Raw genomic sequence first — 22376 nt, 5'->3', positions numbered from 1 at the left:
CTCACCTGTGCTGGGAAACCCACCCAACACACCCACTACTAACCTTAAGCATTTTTACTACTATATATGTTTTTACTTGTACTAATGAGTTTGAAACCTAGAAGAGATGCGAAACATAGCCTGATTCTTTTACATGCACAATAAAGGTCAAGGCCTTCAATTAAAGCCACGAATGACCTAATTGTACTAACAATAATCATTGTGTGTGACTTATGTAGAAATGTGACAAGTAGCAGTTTTAAATAATTTGTTATTTAGTGTGTAACATATTAGCTTAGGTAGTGACCACTTTGACCGGACCCTGACCTGCATGGAGCACAAGATGTTTGACGTCCGTCAGCTACTCAGCCAACCAGGAGGAAGAGATGCTACCCAAACCTACAGCACCACACCGTCTGGCCAATCGGGTCCATATAGCATTTTTTGTTAGAGTTACTTTAACTAATATAAATACAAGAATGATGTAATGAGATGAGGGAGAGTTTTGGGGTTTTTTGGGTTATTTCCTAGCTGGAGAAATAAACCATCCTTTGAACTCTTGCAGCCGGGTCTCAGTGCCTCTTTCCCCGACAAGGGGTTGTGTTTGCTATTTTATTTTTTCTCTCACACGTAGTAAGCCGGGGAAAGGCACCTACACCCTTAACTCCTCCTTTAATTCTAAAGGCTCCTCATCTGGAACCTTTTCTGAGGCCCTCCTTATCCTTATTCCTAAAACCGACAAATACCTAGATCTGCCAAAGAATTATAGATCCATATCACTCATAAATGTAGAAAGTAAAGTATTTGACAAAGTTATCGCCAATAGAATTAAATCCTACGTCCCCAGGCTCGTTAAATCTGACCAGGTAGGATATGTCAAAGGTAGAAACATTTTGGCCAATGCTAGACTCCTGATTAATTCCCTTCATATTATTTCACAGGATAAAAACAAATCGGGCTATGCCGCCATCGCCTTAGATAGAGAAAAGGCCTTGATCGGGTCAATTAGGACTATATGTTCCAAGCTATACGATGCCATGGAGGTGGGGATGGCTTCATATCCGTGGTCAAACTTCTGTACTCTGACGCCTGTTAGGAAAGATTTCATAATTGTATGCAATTTTCCCTCCATGTGGCAACCCCCAAACTTTTTGCTGTTTTACACCCTGATCTAGACTTTGCCAGAGAAGCGCAGCCTTCCGCCCCACTCCTCTGGGCTTTCGCTCAATTCTTATGGGGAAACTGACATGCCCTTAAAACAGTCAGTACTGGGAGACTTTGTTTCCCTTAGTCCTTTCCTCATGTTGCAGCTTTTGTGTGACATGAAACAAGAGTGCACTCTAACTTACTTTACCGCGCTCTTGGGTCTCTAGTCATTCCAAAGGCCCTAGAAACCTCTCGCTGGACTTATTATGAACTGTGCAAGTGTGTCACGGACAGGACTGGTGGCAGCTATCGTTTCTCTTGTGTTTTGAACCCGTTTTCGCCATGTTATCCGTGCTTACCGTGTTTGGCACGAGTAAGTGGCCTGGCTCCAAAATGGCCATGCCACGAGTTTCTTTGTCCTGTCTGCTGACCGTCTTGCCCCTTCACCTTCCCCCAGGTCAAGCCGACCCGGGGCAGTCCTTATTTGGTCATGCACTTTCCCGCGAAACACGCTTTCGCTGGCTTCTGCATGCCTTGTGTGTGCCTCCAGGATGTGGGCTGGGATGTCTGTTCCCAATACACATCCTGGGTGCCAGAGAGTCTGGAGTGTCCTGAATGCCTGGGACCACCATGGTCCGTGATAGGTCCACGTATGGTGTGAGTGTTTGTGAGCAGACCTCCATTGGGTCCTCTCCGTTTTTTGCGCGAAGGGAACTTTGGATAAGAGGAGGCTGAAAACACCACTGCCAGGTCGTTCTCCTGAGTTCACACCGAACAACGGATAAGGAGCCAAGTATCCTGCAACAAGATGCTGAGTCGAGGAACCGCTGGTGACCCGCTGAAGGTTTGGCACCCTGAACCGCTGTCGTCCTGTGAGGCCCCTCTGCATCTGATCATCCTAGAAGGTCTGCGAAGGCGCTTCGACCCATTGGAATAGTGGGCTCAACTATTCCCGGCACCTTCATCAAACCCTGCAAGTAAGCCTCTTCGGAAGTGTCCCTGGGCCAACCAGTGGGCTGACCAGCTTACGCAGGACGCTTTTGCTCTGTCACCGCCGCCGTTTCCGGGAAGCCCTCGAAACTTGGTCCACTGCTTGCTCTGCATCCACGGCACCCTCACACTGAATTCCGTACCCTTGGCATTCCCAAGTCTGAAGTGAGACGAGTGCGCCCGGACCAGAGTAAACACGGTTGCCGTGTTGCCCTGCTGTGGTAACAACCTGTGCACGTCCGCTGCATTTGGGACACCCTCTACCCTGCATCCTGCTATGCAGAATCTACACGGTGTCAAGACGTGCTGGTCATCGCAGCTGAACATGCCAGCAACGTGAACTGAACTGGAGAAGTCTGGGTCTGCCTGCGTCGGGGGACCGGTGAGTAGTCCATACCCCAACCGGTGGCCCCTCGCGCAGGAGCCCGTTTCTTTTCTACCGCTGTTACGAACTAGCAACTCTATCCCGCACTCTCACCCTGCCTCTGCCCACAAGTGGAGGCCCTGCTTGAGTAGTGGGGACTTGTTCTGCATCGCTCCATTCACCTTCCTGAACTGCCTGATATCCTCGAAGAGGCCCCCTTTTGTCCATTGGCACCAGCGCGTGCAGGTACTTTTGAGCACAAGGCTCCTCTCTTCGTAGGGCTCAGACTTCCTCCTAGTTAGGTGTATTTCAGATGTCGAACTGGGTCTAATGATTACTTGCACTGCCGGTTTTCCTCCCCATCTAGCTGGTCTACATATTACGTGCTCCTAACTCCTTAGACCCCTCGGTCTTGTATATATATTGTATTGATTGTGATGTGTTGGTTTACTTTAGTATTATTGCGATTCTTTGCTATGGTCGATGTTACAAAGGCCTTGTAATAAATATGTCTTTATTTTTAATATCACACCTGTCTGGAGTAATTTGTAAGTGTCCTTGCTTTGTGTGCTCATTGCAGGCTTTCAGTGTAACGCTCACCTGATTCCCGCAGAGGCGCCGGACTTGACTGGGTGAATGCCGTATCTTCAAAGGTGATGTGTAACACACGGTTGGCTCTTTGGGCTGGACCTCTGTGCACTGTATGTCTGACTCGAAGAGTAAGATATCTGCAGATAGAAAATATGGGATTAATGAACTGGGGTTATTGGGTGCCTCTCTCCTCTTCCCTTTCTCTTCTCCTGTAGAACCCCAAAGGTTAACGCCCTCACCTTAGGTAAGTGAACGCCGAGCTCTCCATCTGCCTCGGAGCAGGGTGCCGTAACCAGTTTCTTCACTGGATAAGGGTGCAGGCCTCTTGACCTCAGAGGACTGCTGTCCGTCGTTAACTGCACGAACGGTAAGTTCTGGGCACTTCAAATGTCTTAAAAGTCTTTTGTAATGATATCACTTGTTTTGCAGGGTTCCGGCGATGGCGGATGGCGGGCAGATGAGAGTTGAGGATCGAACCCGCGTGAGGAATAGAAGCGCCTGGAAGCACGTAAGTAAGCGCTTGTAGCCTGCTTCACGATGCGCACTAACTGTCCCTTTTATCTTGCAGGTACAAGTTCGGAGCTTTAGAGAAGCCGAAGGGTGCTGGAATACCCACTGGATTCGGCGTGGGAAGGAGTAATGGCACGTGAGTAATAAAGTTGCCCAATGTCTTTAGACGCACCTTCTTTTGTCTTTCAGATGCGGGATGCAGCGCCGAAGGCCTCCGGAGCGTGCAAAGAGCTGGTAAGCTTTTGTCTTTCAGATGCCGGAATGCAGTGCGAAGACCTCCGGAGCATGCGAAGAGTAGGTAAGCCTTTGTCGTTCAGATGCCGGAATGCAGCGCGAGGCGTTGGTGACAGCCGATGGACCAGGTAAGAGATGCGCTGCCACTGAAGACCGTAGTGCTAACCTGTTCTTTCTTTGTCTTCACAGGTGCTGCTGAAGACTGGATTCCAGGATGGTAAGCCTTTGTTCCCTTAGGCCCAGGATCAGAAGCAGAAGACACGATGAGCGTTCTGCTGCAGAGAATGCAGAATAACGCAAAGCAAGATTCATCCATCGGGTGTGGTTTAAATAGCCTCCTGTAGTGTTTAGGTGTCTCCTTCCACAGCCACGCCTAGGTAAGAAAAGAGTTCCTGCTTTCCAGAAGAGTTCCAGTGTTCTGAACCTAGGGAGTGGCCCCTGCCCCACCCAACAGGAAAAGTAGTCCCAAACAGAAGAGGATCAGGGGTTCAACTGGCAGGAAAGTAAGCAGCATGGTCTGCTGCAGGTAAGCCCACCCAAGCATTATGAGCCCGGTGCTTCCAGCGCTGGGACTGGGCATCTTTTTGAGCCTGGTGCCACTGGTGCCAGGACAGGGTCCAAAAGGTCTCAATTGGGACTGGCTGGCACTCGGAACCAGGGTTATGGGTCTGCTTCCAAGGGAGTCGGGCAAGTCCTGATCTTTTGGAAGCAGAGATCATGACAGCACCCCCCCTCAAGGCCCCTCCCAAACCGGGCTTCTCCGGGGGTTTTGGCTTGTTAGGAAATGTTCGATGAAATCTTTTGATTAGACGAGGCGCGTGGACATATTCTGCAGGTTCCCAGGATCTTTCTTGGGGACCGTAGCCTTTCCAGTCAATCAGGTAAAATAGTTTAGATTTGGAGATCTTGGAATCCAGGATGCTTTTGACTTCAAACTCGAGTTCTCCATCAACTAGAATAGGTTTTGGAGATGTAGTTAGTCGGGTTTGAGGTTGCACGGGTTTTAATAGAGAGATGTGGAAGACCGGATGGATCTTCATGTGAGGGGGCAAGTCCAACTTGACCGCTACTGGATTTACTATGGTAGCGATGGAATAGGGACCAAGGTATCTTGGGTTGAATGTGCGTGGTCCTTTTAGAGGTAGATATTTGGTGGATAACCAGACTTGATCTCCTACTTGATATTGGGGGGCTTCCTTCCGATGTTGGTCTGCTCCTTTCTTGTATTGTTCTTTAGCCCTTTGAAGGTGAGAAACGGCTTCCTTAAAGGCTTGGGTGATTGTAGAATGCAGGTGGTCTACTGCTGGTGTTCCAAGATCTTGGAGTGGATCCAACTCCGAGGTTCGAGGGTGACTACCGTATAAAAGAAAAAACGGGGTCTTCCCAGTTCCCGAGTGGACAGAGTTATTGTAGGCATATTCGGCTATCCAAAGGATATCTTTCCAAGTTTTTTCAGTTTGTTGTAGCATGCAGCGCAAATACTGTTCCAGAGTTTGATTGGTCCTCTCGGTTTGTCCGTCGGTTTGAGGGTGGTGGCTGGTCGAAAGTCTCACATCAATTTGAGCCGACCGACAGCAACTTTGCCAAAAATGAGAAATAAATTGACTACCTCGATCCGAAATTAGAACTGAAGGAAAACCGTGCAGTCGGACGATGTTTTCGAGAAATTCTCGGGCCAGAGTTGCTGCTGTTGGTAAGCCTTTGAGTGGAATGAAATGCGCCATCTTAGAGAATAGGTCCACGATTACTAGGATCGTATTGTATCCGGAGCATGGAGGTAGATCGGTGATGAAGTCCATAGAAAGCGTATGCCAAGGGCGAGGCGGGATGTCAATAGGGCGTAAGAGGCCGGCTGGTTTTTCCTTTTGACTCTTGTTTTGGGCGCATACTCCACAGGACATTATAAAGTCTCGGATTTCTTTGTTCCGAAGACGTCCACCAGAAGTAGCGCTTGACCTTTTCCGAGGTCTTGGTCATACCGGGATGTCCTTCCATTAAAGAATCGTGATAACAAGAGATTACCTTTTTCTGTAAATCTGTGCTGGGCAGGTATAACCGTTCTTGGAAATATAATAGGTTGTCCTTCACCGTAAAGTCCTTTCCCTGCAGATGCCAATTCTGTATGTCTGCTGGAGTTACCAGTAGCCTGGCTTTATCCTTAACTTCCTCTATGGATTGTGTGGCGATTACACCTAGAATTCTTTGTTCGGGAATGATAGGTACAGGTTTAGGATTGATCAAATGTTCTTCCACTCCCATCCGAGAAAGGGCATCAGCTTTACCGTTTTTTGTACCAGGTCGATAGGTAATTATGAAGTCAAACTCGGCAAAGAATAGTGCCCAACGGAGTTGCCTAGAGGATTGAGCTTTTGCAGTTTTCAAATATTGCAGGTTTCGGTGATCTGTAATCACAGTAACGGTGTGTCGGGCCCCCAGAAGATAATGCCGCCAAGCCTTAAAGGCGGACTTGATAGCTAGAAGTTCCTTATCAGTAATAGTGTAATTGACTTCAGGAGGCGAGAATTTGCGGGACCAAAATGCCACGGGATGCAACTGATTGGTTACTGGGTCCTTTTGTGATAGAACTGCCCCCATGGCAAGGCTCGAAGCATCAGTTTCAACGATGTAGGGGAGTTCTGGGCGAGGATGTTTTAAGATCGGTGCAGAGATAAATCTAGTCTTCAAATTCTGGAAAGCTTGTTCCGCCTCGGTAGACCATTCAAAACGTTTGTTTTTCTTTAACAAGGCGGTGATGGGCTGGACTATTCGAGAGAATTCGGGGATAAACCTGCGGTAAAAGTTAGCGAAGCCTAACACGCTTTGAACACCTTTTACGGAGGATGGCGATGGCCATTTGAGAATTGCATCGACCTTCTTTGAATCCATACGCACTCCGCTAGGTGATAATATGAATCCCAAGAATTCAACTTCAGTCACGTTGAAAACACATTTTTTCCAACTTAGCGAAAAGTTTGTGTTGACGCAATCTCTCGAGGACCATTTTCATGTGTTTCCGATGTTCAGTTTCCGATGAAGAATAAACGAGGATGTCGTCAATGTAAACAACAACACACACATCTATGAGCTCTCTGAGGACATCGTTCATAAAATATTGAAAGGCGGCCGGGGCATTGCAAAGTCCGAAGGGCATGACCTGATATTCAAATAGCCCATACTTGGTGCGGAAGGCCGTCTTCCATTCATCGCCCTCTTTTACTCGTACGAAGTGGTAGGCTCCTCTAAGATCCAGCTTTGTATATATGCATGCTTTTCTGACTTGGTCCAGGAGTTCAGGGATCAAAGGTAACGGATATCTATTCTTAACGGTGATCTGGTTCAGGGCGCGATAATCTATACAAGTTCTAAGGTCCCCTTCTTTTTTTGGAACGAAGAACAAAGCTGAGGAAGCAGGGGACTTGGAAGGACGAATAAACCCATTCGCTAGGTATTCATCCAGGTATTGTCGGAGGTGAAGATTCTCAGGCTCGGTGAGGGCATAAATTCTACTACAAGGAGGAGTAGATCCAGGTATCAGGTCTATCTGGCAGTCATAAGACCTATGAGGAGGTAGAGAGTTAGCCTGATCCTTCCGGAAAACATCTTGGAATTCTAGGTATTCAGGAGGTAACTGGGAAGCCTCCGAGGAAATTGCTGCCAGTGCAACACCAGGTCGAGGGTGACAAGTAGACACACATTCTGGAAACTGAACTGTTCTTGCTCGCCAATCGATCTGAGGATTGTGCTTCTCTAACCAAGGAATTCCTAGAATAATCTGGAACTGAGGGGACTTGATCACATCGAACATGATCTTCTCATGGTGTCCATCTTGACTTACTAGCGTCACTTCTTGGGTGGTATGCGTTACTGGTCCGGAGGCTATCTCCGTACCATCCACCGTAGTAATGACGTCCTTTACAGCCTTTGGACAAAGAGTCAGATTCATCCTCAAAACCATTTCATGATCCACATAATTGCCGATGGCACCGCTGTCGACGTAAGCTTCAATCGCATGTAATCGATCCGGATGTTCAGGGCTAATGAGGACCATAGGTATCACGAAATGCGAGGTCACGGAACTGGTTTTAACGCTCAGCAAGAGGACCTCTATTCTTGTCGGGCGAGGTCGTTTCCCTGCTCAGAGTTTTTGACCCTGGTAACTGCAGCTCCTACTGCCTTCTTGGCTGGTTTCACCGGACAGTCTCGAAGAAAGTGCCCCGAGTTCCTGCAATAGAGGCATAATTGCAGCCGTTTTCTCCTTTCCCGCTCCTTTTGTGTTAGTGGTCCTTTCAGGCCCCCTATTTGCATGGGTTCCCCGGAGTCTACTCCTTTGGTAGGAGTTGGTGGTTTGGAAAATACTCGAGCATCAAACTTGGAACGATCGGCCTTCCTGTTCTGCAGTCTGTGGTCAATTTGAACGACTAAGTCAATATAGTCCGAACAGTCTTGCGGGGGATTCACTACTTGGGCTAACATCTTTGAGCTCTCCACGTAGACCTCTATAAAACAGCGTAATCCTTTTGTCCTCAGGCCATCGAGTTTCCACTATCAGTCTGTTGAAAGACGCAATATAAGCCAAAATGTCTTGATTACCCTGTCGCAATGAAAGGAGCTCATTGTCCAAGGCCTGCCCCTGTGAATCTCTTGCAAACAGTTTTTCCATACTGAGCTGAAAAGCTTGAAAATCATGGAGAACCGGATCATCTTGATTAACTAGAGGGATCGACCAGTCTGCCGCATTGCCACTAAGGTACGAAAGCACGAAAGCTACCTTAGCTTGATCAGTTGGAAAGGCTGCTGGCCGGCATAAGAAGTGCAACCGGCACTGGTTAATAAATACTGCAAACCTCTTTGGGTCACCAGAAAATCGTTCGGGCGGAGCCAGAGGTACATTCCCAGTTAGGTTGATCTGCACTGGGTTCGTAGAGGATGTTGAAGGAAGATTTGCCCCTGATGCGGGTAACGGAGTTTGTCCGGCTTGTGACTGTAGCAATTGTCTAGCGAGATTGTCTGTTCGCTCCTTGGAAATAATCAGTTCCCTTCTTAGAGCATTCGTTTCCTGACGGGCTGCCTGCACTTCTGCTCTTAGTTCCCCAAGTAACTGGGCTAGCTGGTCGGTATCCGAGGTTTCCATAGCGCCTGGGTGGGAGTTTTGCGGTAGGCTTTGCGTTCTGTAACGCTCACCTGATTCCCGCAGAGGCGCCGGTCTTGACTGGGTGAATGCCGTATCTTCAAAGGTGATGTGTAACACACGGTTGGCTCTTTGGGCTGGACCTCTGTGCACTGTATGTCTGACTCAAAGAGTAAGATGTCTGCAGATAGAAAATATGGGATTAATGAACTGGGGTTATTGGGTGCCTCTCTCCTCTTCCCTTTCTCTTCTCCTGTAGAACCCCAAAGGTTAACGCCCTCACCTTAGGTAAGTGAACGCCGAGCTCTCCATCTGCCTCGGAGCAGGGTGCCGTAACCAGTTTCTTCACTGGATAAGGGTGCAGGCCTCTTGACCTCAGAGGACTGCTGTCCGTCGTTAACTGCATGAACGGTAAGTTCTGGGCACTTCAAATGTCTTAAAAGTCTTTTGTAATGATATCTCTTGTTTTGCAGGGTTCCGGCGATGGCGGATGGCGGGCTGATGAGAGTTGAGGATCGAAACCGCGTGAGGAATAGAAGCGCCTGGAAGCACGTAAGTAAGCGCTTGTAGCCTGCTTCACGATGCGCACTAACTGTCCCTTTTATCTTGCAGGTACAAGTTTCGGAGCTTTAGAGAAGCTGAAGGGTGCTGGAATACCCGCTGGATTCGGCGTGGGAAGGAGTAATGGCACGTGAGTAATAAAGTTGCCCAATGTCTTTAAAAGCACCTTCTTTTGTCTTTCAGATGCGGGATGCAGTGCGAAGACCTCCGGAGCATGCGAAGAGTAGGTACGCCTTTGTCTTTCAGATGCCAGAATGCAGCGCGAGGCGTTGGTGACAGCCGATGGACCAGGTAAGAGATGCGCTGCCACTGAAGACCGTAGTGCTAACCTGTTCTTTCTTTGTCTTTACAGGTGCTGCTGAAGACTGGATTCCAGGATGGTAAGCCTTTGTTCCCTTAGGCCCAGGATCAGAAGCAGAAGACACGATGAGCGTTCTGCTGCAGAGAATGCAGAATAACGCAAAGCAAGATTCATCCATCGGGTGTGGTTTAAATAGCCTCCTGTAGTGCTTAGGTGTCTCCTTCCACAGCCACGCCTAGGTAAGAAAAGAGTTCCTGCTTTCCAGAAGAGTTCCAGTGTTCTGAACCTAGGGAGTGGCTCCTGCCCCACCCAACAGGAAAAGTAGTCCCAAACAGAAGAGGATCAGGGGTTCAACTGGCAGGAAAGTAAGCAGCATGGTCTGCTGCAGGTAAGTCCACCCAAGCATTATGAGCCCGGCGCTTCCAGCGCTGGGACTGGGCATCTTTATGAGCCTGGTGCCACTGGCACCAGGACATGGTCCAAAAGGTCCCAATTGGGACTGGCTGGCACTCGGAACCGGGGTTATGGGTCTGCTTCCAAGGGAGTCGGGCAAGTCCTGATCTTTTGGAAGCAGAGATCATGACATTCAGTCACCCTCACCCCTCTTGAGGCTTACTCTTGACCTCCGCCATCGCTACCCTGATTGGTCTGGCTTGTCCAGAGGTTAACCTGTTCCAAGAAACTAGGCTGGCCTTCTGAACCTCTGCCCCTCCGGGTCAGAGTTCAGAAATCCATCTTAACAACGCCAAATCCTTGATCTGTATAAATGGTCAGTCCTCTTCTTTGTAAGGAGAAAAAGGAACTACGCATGGTTGCCCTTTTTCCCCCCATTCGATATGTTCTGTCCCTCAAACCCCTTTTTAGAGCTCATACAATCTGACAAAAATATTCCTGGAATTGCATCCTGCACCTATGAAACCAAGATAGCTGCTTATGCAGATTATATTGTGTTTCTTATGAAAAATCCCAAACACCTCTTCCCCTATCTGCTGTTTAGACTTCAAGATTTCTCATCTGTATCAGGGTATAAACTCAATAGAGACAAATCATAACTTTTACCCCTAAATTCGTACTGCCTCAAACATGAATTAGATGTCTTTGGCTTTAAATGGTGCAATCATTCCTTCAAGTATTTAGGCTTATGATATGCTTCCTCGGTTATCAGTACTATCAAAATAAATGTAGACACCTTACTCAACAGGCTTAAAGATTTATCCTCCACCTGGTCCCCTCTTTATTTATCCTGGTGGGGTCACGTGGACACTATTAAGATGATGTTTTCCCCTATTGTGCTAAACTATTTACAGATGCTTCCAGTACCTCTCGCTACCACATTTTTCAAATCCGTCAACTCAATTTTGCTCAATGTCCTATGGCGAAAAGGCAAAATCAAAAGAATTGCAGGCAACAAGCTCAAAGCCCCTTATGAAACAGGTGGTGTCAGATTTCCAGACTTCAAACTTTATGATTACGCTTTCACACTTAAAACCTGCTTCTGGTTTTTCCCTATTGATGTAAAGGACCCACCCTCCTGGTTGATAATTGAAAAGCAGTTACTTTCCCCTTACAATCTTGCTGACATATTTTATCTCACTAATAGCTCGTTTACTATGCTCTCCGACTCGATCAAAGCTTCCAAATCAGCCCGAAGAGCATTCCTCTTCTCTTCCATTAAATTCCTGTCTCAAGAACTATCCCCCTATTTGTGACATAACAAGTCCATTATGTTTAATAACAGGGCACTTTATCATTTTATAGGAAATTCTGGCTCTCCAAGGGCATTATGTTTATCTATCAGATTGTACAAGAACACACCATTACGTCATTCCAAGACCTCATTAATTCTTTACTCTACATCGTTCGGACTTACCTTTCACAACAAGTTGGTCCCGTCTGGATGGTCTTCAAGCCCACAACAACAAAGTTCTGTCACCAGACGCCACAAAATGACATCTAATTACAACGGTCCCTGACATTCGAGCTGCCAAACTCTATAAACTGTTCACCACGGCCAACTGTCCTACGATCAAATGGCTCATACAATCCCAATGATAGACTGATTGTAGGCTGGCCTTCAGTGATTATACATGGTCTCAGCTTTGGTCTAGGATTAGATATGTTTCCACCTCTGCCAACATCACTCAAAACATCTTCTTCATGCACAGAGCATCCATCACCCCTTTAAAACTGACAAAAACTAAGATTCAATCTGACGGTAACTGCTGGTCATGCAGGAATACTCCGGGTCCTTACGAGCATATGTTTTATGAATGCCTATTTGTGTTCAGGCTATGGCAAGAAATCTCGAAATACCTAGCAGCAATTTTTAACATACATGTTCCTCTATCCCTTAAAAATAAGAAGGATTGCTGTAAATAGTGATGAATCCCTCCTCCCCATCAAATATGACCTCTTTATTGCTATTGCCATCAAGCTCATTACCGCCAATTGGAAAAACTTTCAAAATATCTCAGTTAGGGGCTAGTGGAATATAAATCTGCCACATGCATATAACTGAACACTATATGGCTTTGTATCTTGATACTGTCCCCAAATACAACTCGAAATGGGCTCCCTTTATCAATCACTTGGATCATCATAGTATGTCTGCACATCGTTGATGAAGCTTTTCTTATGTCTGTAATACATGAATTTTTTTTGTTGCCATTGTTCATATGTACTGCAAGATCCTTAACTGTATATGAACCAATCTGTAAATTGTATCCTTTCCTCCCCATCCCTTTTCCTTGTGTCAGTCTCTTGTTTGTCCGCCAGTTAGTCAAAAATGCAATTATCCATCCACATTTATGTTCATTACTTGACAGTAATGTATTATTTTAATCTCTCCATTCTTGACCCGGTTTATTCAATGTATCTCTTTTTATCCATTTACTTTTCTCCACCTATCAATATTTTGATATATTGTCTCAATTTATGCATCAATGTATAATACACAGGTCCTCTGATCATTTTCCTTTTTACCAACGTTTGGTGATTTACTCTTGTTTGTTCAATAAAAACATATTAAACAGGAAAAGGTCCAACAGGCAGGGGCAGAAGAAACATGTTAGAAGTCAAACAGAGACCAGCGTCTGCTTTCGGCATGCTTCCAGACCAAACCAGGTGGGTCTCAATCTTCCAAGGAAACCTTTCAGTCAGGAGGGCCGCAGAAGTCCTGATGCCAGGCCGGAGGAAGATCAGCTCTGATGGTTCTACAAAGAATGGGAGAGCACATCTACAGACATGTGGGTCAACAGTGTTGAAAGGAAGGGATACAGGATAGAGTTTGTACAATCTCAGAGTTTGTCAGGAGCAGACCTCTATACCCACGTGGAAGCAGCATCAAGTGGCTTTGATGGAAGGAAAACAGGATATTTGGAAGAAAAATGCAATATCCTGGGTGTCTCAAGCAGAAAGAGGGGAAGGGATTTTCCTCCATCATATTTTTGGTCCCAGAGCCAAATGGATGCTTCAGTTTTGTATTGGATCTCAAGAGACTGAACAGGTCTGTGGCATCCAAAACATTCAAGATGAAGACTCACCAAATAATTATTTTCTTGATCATGGAGGATTTTTTTGGGCATCCACATTTACAGGATGTCCACTATCCTGTTCTGATTCATCTGTCTTATCAGAAATTTCTGATATGCTCTGTAGTCGCATGCCGTTTTCAGTTTCAGGTACTACATTTCGGTTTGAAGAAGGTACTTAGGGCGTTTACCAATGTAATGAGTCCAGTATTGGCCCATCTGCACAAGAAGGGGACATTTTGTTTCCCTATCTGGATGACTGTCTTCTCAGAGGGAGCAACTGAGAGAGTTGTGCAAAACTCGGAGGACGTTGGGTCTACTAGTCAACAGGCAGAGATTGAATCTTGCCCAGTCTCAACACCTGCAGTTTATTGGCGAGGAGGAGGGAGGGAGGGATTTTGGACTGTAATGGGACAGTGTTGTTGCCAGAGGAAAGGGCAGCCAATCTACAGACTTAGTTGCACCACAAAATGCAAGGGTATCTGCAAGATGGGTACTGTGGCTTCAGGGGCATATGGCATCCACGTATTTGTGGTGCCATAGCCGAGGCAAAAGCTCAGACCTTTTATCAACCATCTGCTACACCATAGTTACCCTGGGTCACAGGACTTTGACGTCAAATTCCTGTTTATGCCTTCCTGAAGCACAGATTGCAGTGGTGAGACCAGTTAGCCAACCTGTTGAAAGGAATATTTCTGGCCTGGCCCTCGGGAAGACAATTATATCAGACACCAGGAGTCTGGGTTGGAGGGCACCGAACATACAGACACAGGGCAGATAAGTAGCCCAGGAAGCAAACCAAATTCTTTAATTGGAGGGAACTGAAAGCGATTTTCAGGGCTCTATTTAGTTCTCCCCAAAGGTACGGATAAAGCCGATATTGGTTAAAAAAAAACTGATAAATGGACTACATGAATCATCAGGGGAGGTCTTGCTCAGCATCCCTGAATCTAGTGGCAGAAGAAATAAGAATGTGGGCAGAGTGCAATCTGTTGTATCTCAGGGCATACCACATCAAAGGGCTAGACAATATCAGAGCAAGGTCGACTGAGCAGAGTACTCCATGTCTCTTCCTGTGAATTAAACCCAGAGATCCTCAAGAGGATTTGTTGCAGTTTTGGGGTTTCATTAGTGGGTTGGGGTTCCATTAGTGGATATCTTTGCCATTCCACAAAATGACTAGCTGCCCAAGTTCTTTGCAGGATTTACAGTTCAAGGGTCTGGGAGATAAATGGCATGGCAATGCCTTGGCCGAAGGACTGTTATAAGCCCTGCCTCCAATATCTCTCTTAGCCCAAGTACAGGGGAAGGTTTCCCCAATTGATAGAGATGGCTAATGTCTGCATTTCAGTAGGATAGGGCCTGGTAGTGCTAGGTATTTCTCCCATGTTGCGCAGAGTAAACAAGTGGCAAGGAAAGAGAAAGAGAGGGCTGGAGAAGGCAAGGTTTAACATCGCAACTGGTGGCATAGTGCAAGACACTTGGAGGCCAACAAGCAAAAAGGCATATGATAGACATTCATTAATTCATTGAAGACCAGTCTCTAAGCGCAGGACCAGGATTGGAACATGTGTTGTTCTGCATCGTCTTGTTTCCAAGTCAAATGCATTGCCCTTGATCTATCCTCCCAGTCCCTTCCGGACATTAGAGAACTTTCTCTTATTGGTGCTAGAGGCAGGATGTGGTTCCAGTGATATGCTGTTCCAATTAGTTTTTGAAGAAAGGGTTTATGGGTGCCTTTTGGTATGTAACCTATGGGCTCAGTGGGTTGCCCTCTGTCCATCTGTCACTGGAGGTGGTGCTTCCAGGGTTTTTTGCATGACCCTGCACTTAGGCGAAAGAAGGGTGGCAGACGCTGGATGTTAAAACAACAGTGTTTGTGTATTTAGAGAGGACACAGGGCATGAGGCACTCAGTCTGTTTTGAACATTTGGTGGGGCATCTTCAGGCGGAAAGGATTCAGTGGCTACAGTCTATCAGCCAGTGGATAAGAGCATACGTGCCAACACTACCGATTCAGCTGGTTGGCTACTGCTTTTTAAGCAGTCCTACTACCTACAGATTTAGGTGTCAAAACCTACCAATTTACGGCTCCAGGCCTGGCTGCCTAAGGGCCAGCCAGCCCAGTGTGAGCAACAAGCAGCATGCTCCATGTGTTTTGGAAGGTGGGCGTGTTAATGGCCCATTCATTTGATTGTTGTTGCCATGCTGCCTGGCCATGACATACTGTGAAACCGACACTGTGCCTGGGCACCGTGAGGACCAGGCAAGCATCAGCATGATGCCACACACATCCCGTGCCTCCCAGAGCTGCCTGCATGACCTCATCATGAATATTCTTTGTACAGAGGTTCGAACCAGTGCTCTGTCTCGCTGCAGAAACTCTTCTGAACTTCCCAGTTTCAGTCAGTCACGATGCTGTATACACACAGCTGCAAACATCTCCAATCTCTGAGGCAGGTAAATTAGTTACTTTTTAAATATTTAATAATTGGTGTGTCAAGGACAGCCTGGATAAGGTGCAAAGTTACGTTCATTGCCTGGCTATAATCACATAGTGTGCTCGCCCAGGGTTCCTTGGGCACAAAGCCTGTTCATTAAACTTTCCACCAAATTTAGAGCACAGATCGCTTGTGAAGGTCGCAAAGAAGTCAATGGACAAGTTTGGAGTTTCTTGAATACTTTATTTAAAAGATTGAATCATGCACTATAAATTTGCTGGTCCCCTGTGAGGGAAAGCACTGTGCCAATACAGTCCTGCTCATACTCTTTGTTCTTCACTGTGCACTTCTCTACCGTGCCTCACGTCTCCCAAAAGGTATTAATTGTGGGAAGCTGCCTGCGGACATAAGCACAGTGGCATCACTAAAAATCAGTATCGTGGCATCACACCCTTTCCACCTTTTTAGCTGAAAGGTGCCATGAGCCTCAGGGGGGTCGCCAGCATCTGTCCCACATTGCCAGTCAGCATTTTTATGACACAGCAATATATTTCTCTCTATATTACTTTCATTCTGGGGCTTTAAATGCACTCTTTGCAGCGCTTACCTTACAAGCTGCATTTGTGGGAGCCCTTACATCCGTCACTTCCCTTGGGGTATACAGAAGTGTTATCACCTTGTTGCCTTTTCACATCAGTTCCTCCACAGAAAGCACTTGCTGACATAGGATTTATAGCTTTTCAGAGGTTTTTTGTGTTTTCAGCTCCCTGGTAGCTGGCCATCTCGTGATAATCGGAAGCCATTAACCCCTAACGGTATTTCTTTGTCTCACTTGTAATGTATGCACCTCACAGGTGCCTCCTACTGTTTTCCGCTATAAGCAAGGGGAGTACCCAACCATTATGTTGAAGTGGGCACCCACACCTATTGAGCCGGCAATGGGCAAGGGCAGTGAGTCTCTGTGGCAAACTGAAAGTTGCCTGGGCATTTGGTTTTTGTGAGAATTTTATATTCTGCCCAGTTAATAGCCTGGTGTTAACTCTGTACAAGAATAAACCCTTTTCAAATTTGAACAGTATCTTGACATCAAGTGTGCCATTGGTTGAATTTGAAAGCTTCAGTGGCACTGGAGCTGAGAGAAAGGTGATACAGAGTTTTCAGAATACCTGCGGTTGGAGGATAAAGTCCACATATTTTAGACCATGATACCAGAGACATTTTGATAAGCCTTGAAGAGCCTGTAAGGTCCATTGGCTCTCGAGGATCACACAGACCTGTGTCCGTAGAAATCCCTGCACTCAATTCACTTCTGCTTCTTATGTGAGAATACCTAGTACATATAGTGATAAAATATCAAACACCTTCATGTCACAGAATGTTGGCATGAATGTAAGCGGGGTCAAAGCTGAGCCACATAGAGTGGCTGGATGGGGTTTAGGTGAGCTCTACGAGAGGAATGGCAGCTTTATGGACGGAAGCCATGGGGTTGCCATTACCAGACATCTGTCGAGTCTGCACTTACAACCCTCTGGGTATTAAGCACGTCATACATAACAACCCATTACAATTACCGATCGAAAATTCATGCATTTCCATCCACAGCATTCAGTTTCAGAATGTTGGGGTGGTTACAGAACACTAAGGTGTGAAGCATAATAAAGGTGGTGGTGGCAGAAGAAATGCTATGGGCAGTGTTGTTACCAACCCATCTATTGGCCTGCTTTCCTCAAAGAGTAAATACTGCGACGAGGAAGAACGTGATTAGGAGGAATGAAGATTACCCAGCAAGCCCTTCGCTAGTAGAAATGAAGATCCCGACATTCGAAAAATAAATTTATTTCAATTTTCATGCTGGCAAAAAAGTTGGCAATGTCACATATATTCACCCCTACATTTCAAGCGCTACAGCGATATACGTAGGACACAGAGCCTGGTTACAATCCCCACAAACGTTTGTGCCGAAAGAGCCGTGCTAGGGTACACGGGCTTGTCGAATCATTGCCTAGCACGACTCCTGACCAACAGAATCTAAGGCACAGCAGCACAAAGAGAAACACACAACAAAAAGGATACCTTGTTAGAAGACAGAAAACCCGTCAGCAGAGCCCGCTGTCAAAGGGCACGGCGTTCACGAAAGATGAAATCCCCCGCCTCAAGTAAGAACCCACAAACTGCACTTTAATTCACAACGAACATGGTCTCCTAGCAACCGGACGACTCGTGTACACACAGAACTGTGTGGTCTCTGGGCACCGCCAACTCCCATTGGACGAGAGCGCTAGCCTTCCCATTGGCCCCCGCTCTCATGGCCGACGATACCTGCAGGAAGGTGTCGGAAGTGAGAGCCAGTGAGTGATATTTGAAAAGGAGGGGTGGGAAGGTTTTGACAGAAAATCCGAGGCTCTATTTAAACAACAGGTGAGCGAGGGAGAGTAGAAACTTCTGAAATAGTGAGTCAATGGCCACAGGAGAGCAAAAGCTACTGGGATTACGTGCTTGCAAAATGAACTCTAATTTGTCTCCAAAATAAACATTTCTTTAATATTCCCTGCTCTTCAATTGACAGCTGGAAATCTGCATTTTTTTCACTGAGAGGAGAAGCCGCACTTTTCATTAAAAGTATGAGAATGAACACAATTATTCATGAAGCCTTATGTATCTCCTGAGCCTCACAGTATGCTACCCTCACTCTAAATAGTGCGGTGGTTTTAATTTGTGTTATTGCAGCCAACGATATGTCGGGCCCCAGGGTTGTGTGTGCCTGTAATATAACATCTTGATGGGCCATGAATGAAATATCAATTATCCAGGGCAATGTATTTTTGAATCATGTAGCCTATGAATTAAATCTCTTTAAAGGGAGTTCTAATTTTCGACGATAAGGCACAGCGGGATTCAATGGTTTGCTCAAGAACATACAACGATGGAGCTGGGATTTGATTTCAATCAGCATTCTAGCCATTAAAACTACCCATTTTCTCCTTTCTAGTTGACACTAATTAGTAATATTTGCCGCCAAGCGCTCAGAAATTCTGATCTCTAGAGATTACTTAAAAGGTACATAAAATAATTAAACTGGCAAATATATGAATCCTCATAGAAGTATTTTTTATTTTGTATGTTGTGGTTGGATTTGGTATGAAATTGAGATGTTATATTGTAGGTCTTGTCTTGTCACTGGCCAGGAGTGCTTGCTATTAGAATGTTGATGCATGAATGCAGCCCAGGAGAATGTTGAGTGGATCTGTGTGTGAATGTTCTGAGAATGTCAGTTGGGGCCATGAGCTGGGATGATAGGATGGTCGGTGGGTCTACTCCTCTGTTAGTACTTTTAATACCCATCCATGTTCCTGTCCTGTCCATATGTGACTGTAAATACTACAAGAGTAACTGGATTATGTACATACTGTACATACTATATAATAAATCCTTACCTGGACCAATCTCAGACTCCACAGCATGTCTGTGAATGAGTGCTGATGACTACAGAGAGGCTTTACAACACTACCCTTCTTTAAAGACTACATATACCTGAATACAAAGTAATATGTACCTAAAGAAAACGTGTTTTTGTGCCAGTACTTTCAAAACATATATGCTCTATGTGAAGGATTGCCACCTGGCAAGGGTCCACTGATCATATTCCCCTTTCATAAGCTGCATGCCAAAAGTACAGTGTAAACCAGTGGTGTGCTACATCAGTAGCCTGATCTGCGGCACCTGCTCTCCGGTGGCACAGAGCAGGTTCAGCCTTCACTGGTTCCCATCAGACATCTTCAGTGACATCCACGTCTCTGTAACAAAGGGTCAGAATTTAAGACATTCACCCCTAGACTAAAACCCTATGATTATGAGTTAACATTTTGGTGGCAGATCTTTAAAAATGAGCCATACTTGGGGTATGGTGTGATGGATGGTACCTCTCATATTTATTACATCCACAACAGTCTGATACCACACGTGTCAGCCATATGAATCCAGCTCAGCTATTGGAGGGTCATGTTTATTCTTCCAGACAAGGATGTACCTTCTACTGCTAACGGGACTGTATCCTTGGGGATTGCCTCTCTTGGTTTCTTTTTGAGGGCAGGTAACACCCTCCCCAGAGCGATAGCCAATCCACAGGAAGCTGTTCTGGGACCAGGATTCAAAGGTCACACCGATTCAAGGCTTGTGTCGTGCGCTCACCTGTGACGCTCACGGAAATCTCCCTGTGGATTGCAAGGGGTCCTGCGCAGCTTGCAGCGCACCTCCACTGGGCCACTGGGTTCTCTGTGCCACTTGCAGCGGGCCTCCCAGGGATCACGGGGGGTCCCGCGCCGAGCACGGTCACACCTGCACTCATCCCTCACTTTTCCATGGCAGCGAATATGGCAGTTGCCATGGCGCCTCAAGAACGCTGGGCAAAGCGCAGCTTAGCAGCATGGCAGTGCGAACATGTGACTGGTGTTGTCACGTGATCAATCAAGGAATAATGCCAGCAGAATTTAAATGCCCAATTCTTGCATAACACTGCTTCTCAGCTGTTTCTGTTGGTGGTGTTTTGCTTTTGCATGCGTTTTTCTTTGATTATCTGGTTCCTGGATTTTTTGCTTTGCATTTTGGATGCTGATGTTTTCCCCTTGTCAGTTTTTTTGTGCCTTAGATATTTCTTGACTTTTAGATATCTAGATCTGGAACCTGGAACCTTTTTCCTTGGACCTGCTTTTGGATTATCCAATGGATTCTGGAACTATTGGATCTTGGACTTTGTGTGACTCTTTCTTTGCGTGGAACTCTGGTGAGACTGTGGAACTGTTTACTGTCACCCACTTAGCTTGCGCCTTTGTGGCGTTCGGGATAGGCTGCTGTTTATTGGATCTCTTGGAATCACCCAGCAGAAGAACTTTTCTTCAAGGCTCGCCTATTCCTGAATCAGGTATGCTATGTACACGGGAAGGGTTACATGTTTACATAGATAGTATCTACTCGGTGTGACCAATTCCCTGTTTCCGTCTAGCTGCCGAGTGCCGGGTGGTGCTGTATCCTGTTTCACCTTTTGTCCCAATTTCTGGCCAGGGATTTCCTTTACGCTTTCCTGACTGACACTTGGGGAAAAAGGCATAAGTACATCTGGGACCTCAGTTCATGACAGCTTGGCCGTACACCAGGGTGCTGTATATCTAAAGGCCTTTGATTCTATTGAGAAGGGAAGGGGCAGTGTTAGTGTAGACAGCGGGAACTCTTTTTAGCTGGAGGAATGTTCTACCATCTTGTTTCTCTCTGCCTCTACATTTCCTTCCTGTCCCTCCACGTCCTGTAACACAAACCACTTTGGGTGTGATATCCGAAGGCAAAGTCCACTTGTCCAAGCATAGGGACTGTACACCTAAATCAGGCTAGCTTTACTTCATTTACCTGGAGCGTTTTGCCTTCAAAAGAAGGGGTCTCCCACCACTTCTCAGATTCACGTCGAAACAAACACCTTAGAATTATTTGGGCTGCTTTTGGGAGAGTTGACTTTCCAAAGCCCTCCACCAGTGAGGTGAAGACTGAATGTCCAAGGCAGAGATGAGCTCTGTTTTATCCATCCCCAGGGCTCATTGGGGGTAAACCTGCTGCTGGAACACAACCTTCATCTTTTCCAGTCACATTTCTGCCCAGGATGTCAGCATGGTGAAGGACCACTGACAGTGTGCACCTGTCTCCCTTGCTGGTAGCCGGAGAGCAGGACTGAACTTGCCCCTGAGACTTCAGTGTGGGGCTAACAGCATCCGATAACAAAGACAGCCAAGAGCCCTGTGTTTCACCGCACCAAAACAGACAAACAGCTGTACCGCATTTACCACATCTCGAACCAGCAGGACGCTTCCAAGGTGCCTGTTCGCCGCCGCACCACACTAGCTTAGTGTGCCTTTGCCTTTGCTCGAACTCAAAGCTCTTTGTTGCATTTGCTGCATTTGAACCACCACTCGCCACCCCCCACACCCAAGTATTTTTGCTGCCGATTTTCATCACTGGCTGAAACAAACCTGGTGGATCCTCGAGCCCCAACCATCAGACACTGCATCAAACCGAACTTGCGCACCGAGTCCCCAGTGCCTTCACCGTCTACTCAACGCTAGTGGCCCTCATGATCTGCAGCTTCTCGGGCACTTCATCGAACCGATCCTGTAGATGAGCGCATCCAGTCTCCAGCATCTTCCAAATAACTGAACCGACCCCTAGTGGCCCTCTCGGTCCTCTCGCCCTCTTGCATCTCCTTTCGAACCCCAACAAGCTCCTGTTCGAACCAGCACGACAACACTCCCCATCTAGGATACCATGACTGCCACACCTGAACAGTCTCCAACTGCACAAACAGCCTGTTTCACCGTAGTCAAATTGCCAAGAAATTGCCCTATGGTCATATTTGGGCCCTGGAGACTGGTGAGGTCACTTGTTCAACTTTTTCCTCAAGACATATCCTTTTTAAAGAACATTGTGGTCATTGAAATTGCCTATCTGTGAGGAAGTAGACCAACCTCATGGTGGGCGTGCGCTCCCCTAGGGTTTTTTGAACATTTTAATTAAATAGAATGACAGTAGACCAACCTTAGGAAAATGTTTGGGGCTAATCCAC

At 46.5% G+C, this 22376-nt stretch overlaps 1 protein-coding gene across 3 annotated transcripts in view; it reads right to left on the bottom strand.

Annotated features, from left to right (window-relative positions):
- Positions 1 to 18011, bottom strand: part of CFAP46 (cilia and flagella associated protein 46) — a 2698259-nt gene extending 2680248 nt beyond the window's left edge. For 2 of the 3 annotated variants that reach the window (XM_069611407.1, XM_069611408.1), the window contains exon 1: positions 17849 to 18011. The gene's annotated coding sequence lies outside the window, so the exon portion shown is untranslated. The remainder of the gene's footprint in view (positions 1 to 17848) is intronic. The other variant, XM_069611409.1, reaches the window with a different exon arrangement.
- Positions 18012 to 22376: the final 4365 nt, after the last annotated feature.

This window comes from Ambystoma mexicanum, chromosome 8 (assembly GCF_040938575.1).
Source record: "Ambystoma mexicanum isolate Mex_15411 chromosome 8, UKY_AmexF1_1, whole genome shotgun sequence".
Classification (NCBI taxonomy): Eukaryota; Metazoa; Chordata; class Amphibia; order Caudata; family Ambystomatidae; genus Ambystoma; species Ambystoma mexicanum.
This window is presented reverse-complemented; position numbering and strand designations above follow the sequence as displayed.